The sequence below is a fragment of the Phalacrocorax carbo genome, chromosome 3, assembly GCF_963921805.1.
Source record: "Phalacrocorax carbo chromosome 3, bPhaCar2.1, whole genome shotgun sequence".
In the NCBI taxonomy this organism is placed as follows: Eukaryota; Metazoa; Chordata; class Aves; order Suliformes; family Phalacrocoracidae; genus Phalacrocorax; species Phalacrocorax carbo.
The window spans coordinates 115,456,208-115,468,007 of NC_087515.1; the positions used below are offsets into that span (position 1 = coordinate 115,456,208).

At 39.0% G+C, this 11,800-nt stretch overlaps 1 non-coding gene across 1 annotated transcript; it reads left to right on the forward strand.

Annotated features, from left to right (window-relative positions):
* Window positions 1-1,024: 1,024 nt before the first annotated feature.
* Window positions 1,025-1,096, forward strand: TRNAW-CCA (transfer RNA tryptophan (anticodon CCA)). The gene has a single exon. It is a non-coding gene; the product is annotated as a tRNA-Trp (tRNA).
* The last annotated feature ends 10,704 nt before the right edge of the window (window positions 1,097-11,800 follow it).

The window sequence follows — 11,800 nt, forward strand, 5'->3', positions numbered from 1 at the left end:
TATGAAAATCAGGTTGTCTGCCTTAATGACTTCATTGTATTTCCTGTGGTGAAGTGCTGAGCAGCTCTATCTTCCAAAGCCGGGCAGAAAAAAAAAAAAAAAAAAGAACCAAAACAAAAAAACAAGGAAAAAACCCCAAAACAAACAAAAAACCAACCCACCACATTATCTACAAAAGCTTTATAGACATATAAAGGATCTGTAAAGGCACAGAAGAGAACCAGGACTGAGTCTTCATCCATGGATGGGTCAACATCTTTCTTCATTATAGACCACCTTTCTTCATTATAGGCCTTCTTTCTTCATTATAACAGAATAAAACATACTAAAAACATCTGAGTTCTTAACAAAAAACCCCAACCGTCCTGTTTTAACATATATTTAATTCAAACAGGCAGAAAAACAGTCTGTTATTCACAGTCTCAGTTGCAATAGATAACAACAATATCCTACACTGGAACAAAGACCTGTAGCCATGCTGAGGATCAGCACAAAGGGCTAATAAGGATATCTCTGCGAGCAAATTAACATATGTGAAATGTTCTACAAAATGTGCTTTAACTCTTTTAACAGGTAGATCTTTTTTATCGCATCAAATGTGTGCCATGTATCATTGATTTCATTAATTTTGAGCTCTATTTCTTCCATCCTGCATTCTTAATATTTCATTTTATTTACTCCCTGTGCTAGCGAAACAGTAAAAACTTTCTTAAGTCAAAAAAATACTAACGGAAACATTTATTTTATCTGAAGATAATTCTAAACTATAGGTTATTTCCAGCCTAGAAGAAGCTAACTAAAAAAATACTGTATTAGGGAAGATAGCAGGATATAAGCAATAACCCAGTAAAGTAAAGGAATAGACTGGTAACAAGTAACAAGTCAACCACCTGTTACCTTGTATGCAACAAATGAACATTTTCAAAACCCAGCTTGTTATTCAGCTAATGTAAATCATTGGCTTGGACCAAGAAACACATGCCAATTAGGAACTATCACATGGGATTTTATGTCCCACCATCCCGACCTCGTGGCGCAAGGGCAGCGCGTCTGACTCCAGATCAGAAGGTTGTGTGTTCAAATCACACCGGGGTCAGCTTTGGGGCACCACTCACCACCCTCTGTATCGCCCCTGCTTTTCTCTGGGGCTGTGGCAAGGCATTGGCCAACCAGGGGTGGGCACCTCAGGAACGGCTCGGGGATGGGTGGGGGGGAAATGTGGTGCCCAGAGCTTTCCTTTCAGCCCAGGCGCTGTGCTGTTTGGTAGGGGTCAGCTGAGAGGTTATGGGGCATGATCAAAGCAGAGGCCAATACAGGGGCATCTTGTGGTGGGTGTCTGCCAACAGGGAGAAGTTGGAGATGTTTTTGCTCTTCCTAGAAAGGTTGGACTAGATGATCCCCGAGGTCCGTTCCAACCTGTGATTCTGTGATCACACATTGCTTACTATGTACTGAATGTACAGAAAAGCAATCAAGAATTGAAAAATAATTAAAGAAACAGCAAAGAGTTTAATAGACTTGATCCTGAAAAATGTTGTTTATTTCTCTGCCTACATTCATAGTATACATATATACATACACACATTATACATAATATATTGAGTATTTATAGAGAGTGTGTGTATATATATATGAGAAAAAATATATATATATTCCCAGTGTGTCAGGACCCAAGGGAATGGCAGGAAAATGTGCCAGGGGAGGTTTAGGTTGGATATTAGGAAAAGGGTCTTTACCCAGAGCATGGTGGAGCACTGGAACAGGCTCCCCAGGGAGGCAGTCACGGCACCAAGCCTGACGCTATTCAGGAAGTACTTGGACGACACCCCAGGCACATGGTGTGAATTTTGGGGCTGTCCTGTGCAGGGATAGGGGTTGGACTCAATGATCCTTGTGGGTCCCTTCCAGCTCAGGACCTTCTATGATTTTTTTTCAATGCTACTCATCAACAAATAGATTAAAAAAAAAAAAAGACTAAACTTTTTTGAAGAAAGAGCATACCCACAGCTATTGGTATCTTGTCTTCTCTACAGGCAAATACAGAGAGAAAAGTTGTCAGTGCCAAAAGTTATTTCAACTAGTAATGAAGCCATGCATTTCACACATATGGAGCAAATATTCAAGTTATGCTTCCCACAGAAAACACAATCCACCAAACTCACAGACTTTAGTGAAAAAGATGCAAAAATGGACCTCAGAAACTGTTCTAAGGTGACAGCTCTCAGATGTGGCAGGGAATCTACAATGGTCCCAGGAGATTTATTCTGGTACTACATTATGCTTACAATTCAAATATTTTTCCAAATGTGTAAACTGAGTTTTTCTTGCTGCAGCTCAGACAGATTACTTCTTGTCTTATCTGCCCTGAACCTGGAGGAAAGGTCACCTCTTCTTCTTTACAACAAAATTGGGTAACTCTGGGCAGTAATCGTGTCACTATTAAATATCTAAGTCCAGTAAGTATTCACAGCCTCAATGATTTTTTTATGTCATGTTGTCTCAACCATCTCCTGTTGGCCCATAACTTTCCTGAAGTACATTCAGTGCCCAGAAGAGAACACAGCATTCCCGTGAAAGGCTTTCCAGTACTAGACAGATGCATATCTGCCGTTGGTTGTTCCCTCTAAATTACAAGACCCTGTTATTTTCTTGAAGAGCTTTGTATTGTTTCCATAGTCTATCTCCAATCTGTTAAGACCTGCTGAATTCTAATCCTTCTTCTAAAATAATTTAATTCTTTCCTGCTTTCAGGTAGTCTGAAGCAGCAATAATTCAAGTGGTTAATAAAAGTTTTTAATAACACAAGAACCAGATACCTTACATTTCCATTTTGAAAAAAATCAGTGAAACCTACTCTCTCTGTATATTTGACAACCACTTTTGCACCCATGATATAGCAGTTTTCTCAAGAACATGTCTCAATAGCTTGTTTCTAAGTAAACTGTATGAAACAGTGCACAAAGCCTTTCTGAAGCTAAGATATGTGATATCTACAATTTATTTCTGTAGAGAGATCTCTTACCTTCCATAATTATTAAGGAAATTGAAGAAATTATCAGGGATAACTTTTCTGAAATTGCCTCAGCCAGTTCTTTACAAATCCGAAAACAAAAGAGTTCTCCAAAGTCCTAATTATTTTGTTATGGCCAATATGAGGAATTACACTTTAAGGGGGGAGGGGAGGGACACCAAACCAAACCAAACACAAACACACACCAAAAAAACAACAAAACAGTATATGCCCTAGTTCTGTAACACTACATTCCAAGGCAGATGGGCTTAATTTCTACTTTGTGACAGTTAAGTACTGATCATAACAGCATGTCAGGACCACAGTGTCTCCCACAGAGCTCTCCGTTTGCAATTTGGGCTACACAGAAAATATGATGGAAGACAGGAAAGACTCAGGAAAAAATTGTGTTAAATGAAACGTTGCATTCATAAAATTGTATCCTGTTCTATTCTAATCTGATACCAGAAATGAATAAACACATTTTAAACCATGTTGTTTCATTTTCAACATTTCATTTTCTGTTCATGTGAATCGCAAACTTTGATCTAGAAAAAAAGTAGTTTCATGACCACAGGAGTCGGCGAAGGTTGGTTTGTCCAGATTCATGCTTGCTGTTGACTGATGCTGTGATTGTATCTTTTCTTAAAATTGGGAATACTTGAAAGGGATCTCGCACATGTGAATTTTCTACTGTCCACCATCAAAATGTCCATGCTCCAGCCTCTGCAGCAGACAAGATTATTTGGCATTTTTACCTCCCCCTGTCCGCAGTTTTCACATTATTTTTATGACTTCAGGAATTCCTTTCCTGCTAAAAAGTCTAAATCAGATCATCTTGCTCTCAATAACTAAAAAGAGAACCCAGAGAGAGTGAATCCTGCAATAAAACATCTGAAGTAATGTGAGATCATCCCACTTTAAAAATATACTTCTAAAGGACAGGGATAGCTTAATATCTTTCTGTATCATCCTTAGTATTTCTCCCTTAATCATCAAGTGTAGTTTAATAGGAAAATTCTTCCTGACACAAAACTTGAAAGTAAAAATATCACAGTCTAGCTGAGATATTTTTTTCCTCGCCCCGGCTTTCACCTTCAGTGTCAGGAAACTCAGAGAGGGAAAGGAATGACATGGACACCTGAGGACTTATCAGCTCAAAATCTTCAGATTAAATTTGATCAGTTCCTTCTGTGAGTTAATAACATGGACTGTGGGAAATACCAGGAACAAAGTTTTGCAGGCAAAGGTAACCCTGGGATAACACAGCAGTGAGTTACCACAATAAGACAAGACATTCAGCAGATTTTGGTAGCGAGTACAAGATTCAAAAAAGCAAGAGAATCAGCCAGCAGCTCACAAAGGTTTGCAGGGTATCATGTGCAGAAAGAACATGCAGATTTGTGTTCATGGGAAATAGGATCTCTGCTTGATTATCCCAGAAAAAGAAACTCAGCAGAAAAGTACATGCATAATCGCAATGGGGAACTGACATGGAATTCAATTTTTGCTGAGTTTAAAAAAAAAAGAAAAAGAAAGAAAAAAAGAAAGAAAGAAAGAAAATTCACAATTAAGTAGTGAAATACAGAATTTGTGCTGCCTACAAGACGAATCTGAAGTGGTTACAGATTGTCGCTGCTGATTGGACCTTCTTATCTAAACATCCCAATTAAAAAGTAAATTATCTTATTCTTTTTAACTGTCTAATAAAACAGCCTTTTTACAATCAAGAAAATGTTTCTTGGCTTTTACCTGTTAAGGTCTTGTCTTCACCTAACAGTTCTTTTACAGCAATTGGGAATGTGATTTTTAGAGCAGTGTCACTATGCTGCGCTTCCTCCTGCAAACACATCCAACGCCTAAAAGCCTTTTTATGAAATACATTAGTTTATTTTAAAAGTGGAGGAAGCTAGCTCACATTTAGCGTGGAGTGAGAAGGTGCATGTACATAAGGAAATAAAAAAAATAAACCTCCATTCTTATGGTCTGAGGATGGCAGGGTAGAGATGAACCTGCTTCCACCCAAATGAGGGGCCCATGCACAAACTGCCGATGGGAATCGCCCCTCACATCTGCAAGACCACACACTGTTTGGGACATTTCTGACTGACACTGGCCAAAAACGTCCTAGGGACCATGATAACAGTTTACCAATATGATCATACACCAGTGCTCAAGGTCTGTCCCCTGATCATGCTAGGTTTACTGCTACAGAGCCAGGCAGACCCTGGCGGGGAGTTAATGCAGACTAGCTGGATACCGTGATTGCATAGCCTACCTTACTGTACATTAATTTCTCTTTTAAACAAGCCTCAGCCTGGGAATGAGTACCAGTATCTGTTTTACAGTATTTAAGTAGCACCACTGAATTTCCTGACTGAGAATCTATGATAAAATTGACTAATGACACAGAACAAAACCTGAGTGTTACATTCAGAACTGCCAAAGCTTGAAATCAAAACCTCGCTTTGACATGTCTTTGTTCTGACTAGGTCTGAAGGCTTTAATAATTTACTAATGTAAAATGGCATTATTAATATTTAAGCTCAAAGATGGGTAGGCATGTAGAAAACAACATTAAAGCCATGGGTTTGGGTTTTTTTCCTCCTTTATTTCCTCTTTAGTTATGATTTACAGCTGTAAATATGAATAGAGGCATATTACATTTTATATTTATATCCTGTCTGAAATACTGGAGAAAATCTAAACAACATCATCTACATGCTATATCATATAAACAACTGTTGGTTAGTCTTAAAAATGTTACTGCTCAAATCAGTGTGCATACACACATGCACAGACACAGGATTGATATTTCCTTGTCACACACATACTAACTTTCTCTATATGTGATATCAAGAGAAATACTACAAATTCCTTAACATCTGAAATGAGATGTGTTTATTCTTTATCTTAATTATAATCTAGGGAAATTTTTTGAGAGGTAATTTAAAAACAAAAACATTCATAAGAGCTAATTAGTGTTCCTTTTCCTGATTTCCACCTCTTTGTTCAGACACAAATACAGTTCCCAGTCACAGGCACTCTTTGCATCACTCTCTGCAGGACTGGCTTTCAGTCACACAGACAGCTAGGCAACAGAACTAGATTTTTTTTTTCAAAGTCTAATTCAGAATCGTATAGCTGTCCTTTTCCCTGAGAGTAAGAAGAAGGCTGTCACACTGAACTTAAATGCACCTGTTAGCTGAAATCACTCTGAAGTGGACTAACCAGCAAAGATAACTGTTAAGCAGTGTTAGAAAGTTATGTTTCTCCAGACTGGCTGGTGACAGGTTGGTTGGGTTTTCATTTTTCTAGGGGGCAAAGGGTTTGTGGGAGGGGGTGCAGGGGGAGGTCATAAAAAAACAAGGGAGGCAAATGATGCTGAAAAGATATTACTACTAAAACTTTTACGTGTTTATTCGGTAATCTAGGACTGAATCAATATAATCTTTATTATATAACATTTTAAAATGAAAAAGCAGTGCTTGGGGTGAGGTGGGTGTGATCATCCAAATTAGCCCCATCTATTCCAGGAAATGAAAGGGTGAGGGCACAGGCCCAAGCACTGGCATGCCATTGTCCACACCGTTTGACATGTAACGAGCTCCATGTCACAACGCTGGTGCAGGCTCCCCGCAGTGCCTGCGCATTGTTTGGGGGTTAGCTGAGCCCCAGCAGACAGTTTTTATGCAGTCGTCTTGTTTTGGGGGTGTAAGAGAATTCGGCTGCAGGGATACGTTCTGTGTTGTGCCAGTTGGCCTCAGGCCAAAGAACAGCCCCTCTCTTGTTTTATTTATCAGCCTGGCTATAGCTGTTTATAGGGGAGAACACATGAGAAAATGTGACCAATTCACGTTTCTTCCTTGGGACACAGAAAAGGCTTGATTTCCTCAACAGAGATAAACAAACCTAGAACTAGACCTAAAGGAAGCCTCTTTGGGAAAGTCAGGACCATTGAGCTTTGTATGTTAGACCACAGCACACAACTAAAATTCTCCTTTTAGATCACCACATCCCACATGCATTCTCTCAAGACCACTTTGTCTTTCTGTTTACTTCAAACTCAGGAAATAGCTTTGAAACTGTATTTAGTCTTAAATCAGCTGAGTACTACTTTCCTGACATAATCTGAGAAATCCAAAAAAATTCAAAGGTTCCTACCACCGCAAAAGGCATAAAGAGGATGAAGTTTTTCTTCTGAGCTACTGAACTCTCAGGGATGCAAAGGCAAATTGCTGTATTCTATAAAGATGACATTACCGTAGCAGTAAAACTACTAACAACACTTTAAAGAAGCAAAAGAACAGCTCATCTACCCATGAATAAGGTATTAAAACTATATTCATAATTGCAAAGTAAGTAGGGATTGGCATTTGAAGGAGGAAGTCCCACTGAACGCAGGAGCTCTGCACCACACCTGGGCCTGCAGGATCAGGCCCCGGGCCCTGGCAGTCACTGGGCACACAGAGTTGTCCTGCTGCCACCTGCAGATGAGCAGACAGCATGACAAAGCCTGCAATTATTGCGAGAGATGTTAAGTGATCTGCAAAAACCTGTAGGAGCTCTATCCAGGGGACCAGGACTTACTGACACATGAATGACCCCAGCATTTTCTCAGCAGAGGAAAAGCCCAGGTGATAAAGAGCAGAAGTGGCACTAACCAGTTGCATCTGGAGATTCATTTTTAGTTATATAGGCTTTTATGTCAAGTCACCAGGTCAAATCCAGCTAATAGCAGGTCATTGGTCTACAGAGGCTCTTGTAGGTACTCATGAGAGGTGAGGCTTCCCCAGTTCTGACCAGTGAAATACTTAATACTGATATTCTCAAAATGAAACACACTTTGCCATCCCTTTTATAGACCCATGGGCTGTCACCGTGGGGTGACATCATGAAGGACACATTTGTGTATAAATGCATAGGACATTTTTTTCACACAGCTGGCATCAGAGATCTTATATACTCAATTCACCTTAGAGACAAAAAATAGGAAAGCTTAAGTAAAGCCCATCCTGGGCAACAGCAACTTGGAAGCTGAGCACAGGCAGTTTAAACTGCAATACCAAAGCTTCATGATGGAAGTCCACAAGGAAATAGGAGATATGCAAACACGGTGGTGTGTGCACTGTTGCGGAAGATGAGAATTACACAGCCTTAAGCTGCATATGAAAATTGTCCTGGAGTGCAGAAGGACCCCTTTATTAACTTGTGCAGCAAAATTTTTAACAATTTTTGTAATTTTTTTAGAAACACTTTAGACTCTTGTGGTGGATGCCAGGTGCCCAACAAAGCCACTCTATCATTACCCCTCCTCAGCTGGGCATAGGAGAAAAAATATAATGAAAGGCTCATGGCTTAAGATAAGGACAGGGAGAGATCATTCACCAGTTACCATCAAGGGCAAAACAGACTTGACCTGGGGAAATTAATGTAATTTATTGCCAATCAAATAAGAGCAGGATAATGAGAAGTAAAACCAAATCTTAAAACACCTTCCCCCCATTCCTCTCTTCTTCCTGGGCTTAACTTTGCTCCTGAATTGTCTACCTCCTCCCCGCCAGCAGCGCAGGGGGATGGGGAATGGGAGTTGCGGTCAGTTCATCACACGTTGTCTCTGTCAATCCTTCCTCTTCACACTCTTCCCCTGCTCCAGTGTGGGGTCCTTCCCACCGGAGACCGTTCTCCACAAACTTCTCTAACATGGGTTCTTTCCATGGGGTGCAGTCCTTCAGGAAGACTGCTCCAGTGTGGGTCCCCCACGGGTCCACAGGTCCTGCCAGGAACCTGCTCCAGCACCGGCTTCCCATGGGGTCACAGCCTCCTTCAGGCACATCCATGTGCTCTGGCGTGGGGCCCTCCATGGGCTGCAGGTGGGTATCTGCTGCACCGTTACCCTCCATGGGCTGCAGGGGCACAGCCTGCCTCACCATGGTCTTCACCACAGGCTGCAGGGGGAAATGCTTGGGAAAAAAACTGTTTGAATGGAAAAAGGGTAAGATTTAGAAATATATTTATAGAATGTCATTTATTTATAATTTAAATAAGAACTTTCATTTAATTTCTAGTGAAAAATAAACATAAATTATTATTAGAAATTTTACAAAATATTGCCAAGGACCCAATGTCACTAAAAGTCAGACACAAAACCCAGAGCCCAACAATTCAATTTTTTGTTAGTTCTAGTTAGCATGATTTTCATCAGGCATAAGTGAAACATTACCTTACTATCTAAGTTTCATTCACTGCTGAATCACCTGGTGGCAAAACCAAAGCAAAGACATTCAGAAATACCAGACAGAAGTGAAGCTGCTTCTCTATCATCACCCTCAGAGTGATACAAATTTTTAAAAGTTGCTTCCTAAGTATCCAGCTACCACTTCACAAAATTTAACATAAATAGCCATGGGAATCATTACCGCCAGTAAAAATACTGTGCTCCTATGTGCTACAACCCATTCTTGTTTCAGATATGTCTCTTCATCACCTCTCCTCTCCCGCTATATTGCTCTGGACTGAAAAAAATACATCTTAAAAACAAAGGAAAGCCTAGTGTCTGAAATTTCTTACTTTCTATGTAAGATTTTTGTCAGGGAATAGTGAAATTAAAGGTATAAAATAATAAAATATAACAAAAATACAATAGTGCTCTTCAGAAGAACTGATGAGCAACTGTGGTTCTGTTTTATATATTCATGTATCTGCTTTTACCTTACACAAAAATGATAAATGAAGAGTGTTTCTAATGTATCAAGCACTCATAAAAACAAAAATAAATCAATTTCTTTAAATCTTGTTTACAGTCAGTAAAGATTTGGCTAAGTTGTCACTTACCCTCTAGTGATAAATCCACTAAGTTTCTGCTAGAATTAACAAGTATAGTAGTTTAAAAACAAATTTATATTGAAAAATATATAATTTCTCAACAGCTTGGGTAATTATTTTAACACTGTCACTTTTTAACTATTATGTGGCAAAACAATGACTCATTATAAAGTTAAAAAATATTTAGATAGAGAATCAAGGTTATGGTATTTCATCTGGAAAATGATACCAATACTGCTTCCTTTTTCCTAATTGTCTTAAAGCCAAACTTATTTCTAGTTCTCTCTGCTTCACAATTTACTTGGATTCCGTTTTCCATTGCTATAACAGAGAGATGAAACATGAAATTGATTTTATGGAAAACGTTGAATAAGTCAGAGTTCAGAAAGTTTCATCATCTGTATAGTTTTACAGGATTATCATAAACTTCATTTTGTAACTCTATTTTCAATACTTTTCTCTGTCTTAGCATCACTGGCTGACTGCTAAATCCAAATTATGATGAACAAAGTCTGCCTTGTATTTCTCTTCTGAGGTGCACAGAAGTGCCTGGCTGTATGAACTTGAAGTACATTCCTTACAGGAACCACAGAGTGTGATGCTACAGATCTAGTGAAAAACTGTAGCCAAGACTGGCCAGGAAGAAAGTCAAATAGTATCATCTTATGCCTTCAGTCGCATATTTACTTAACACTGCAGCAGGAGGAGGCGGACACATATCCCATTTTAGTCAAAATATTTGGATTATAATATGCCATGTTACATGAAAAATTATATTTCTCAGATTTGGCAGAATCACAGTTTCGAAGTCACATATTTAAAGACTGTCAATGCTACAATCTTTGTATTCATATTTTTAAATTACCTGACTGTGTTTTGAAGCATTTCTCATTCCTTACAGAACATGCTACAAAAAGTTAAACCATCTGCTTATGTAATCAAGTACACGTCTATTTTATTATTCTGTGTGACAAGAAAAAACCACCCTTATTTTTCTCCATTTAATCTTCTTTCTGGCACTGTTTCCCAGCTCACTTTTTCCTTCTCCTCACGTTCTCCCACCTTCAGCTTTTATAACTTCAGTTTTCAAGTCCAGGTACTCTCTGGCTAGTTAGCCATCTACTACTTCATTCTTTACCTCCTCATTTGATTATAAATCTGGGAACTGATCTCCCATATACCAAAAAAACAGAGAGCCTGAGCACTTTCTTTAGTGAGTTGTCTCCATCATTTACGTCCCTGTGGTGTTCTTTCTTCAGAGAAGTTACAAGACCAGGCAAGAAGGCTTAATTCATCAGAGGAGACGGCAAAAAAAGGACTCAGGAGACATCAGTGGACTGGAAATCAAGAAATAGGCTTTGACAAATGCAGTCAAAGTGTGTATTAGAACAGGCCATAGTCCAGTTTTGACATAAATTTACAGTCTCAAAGCATTTAAAAACCCTAATCCTAGGCTACAGTTCCTCCTAGTCTGGATTCTGAAATTCCTGAATATAAATCAGAGACCAAAATATACCTTAAGCAACCACTAAAATACAGCTTAAATTTAAGGCAATGTTATTCACAGTGAGAGTGACTGAGTGCTAGGATACAATTCTAAAGGCTGAGGAATCAATGTTTCTGGAAATATTCATATCTCTTTTGGAGAAGGCCCCAAACAAGTTGTCCCCATTCTGGGAATGGTTCTGCTTTGAGCAGTGGGTTGAACTAAATGACCTCTGAAGGCACCTTCCAACCTAAATTATGTTATAATTCTTTTATATCTGAGAGATGGTTAGGGAAGTGACCATAAGCATGTCTTTATTCTTTTCTGCTTGGAGAAAGAGCAAGGAAGTTTGAATGAATATTGCAAGGTTGTGGATTCTAAGCATCTATCTTCTAAAATGGATTGAGGACTACTTTTACTTTATCTGCCAAGAAGCAGGACAATTCATGACATGATACCTTGGAGCATGGAAATGTCTT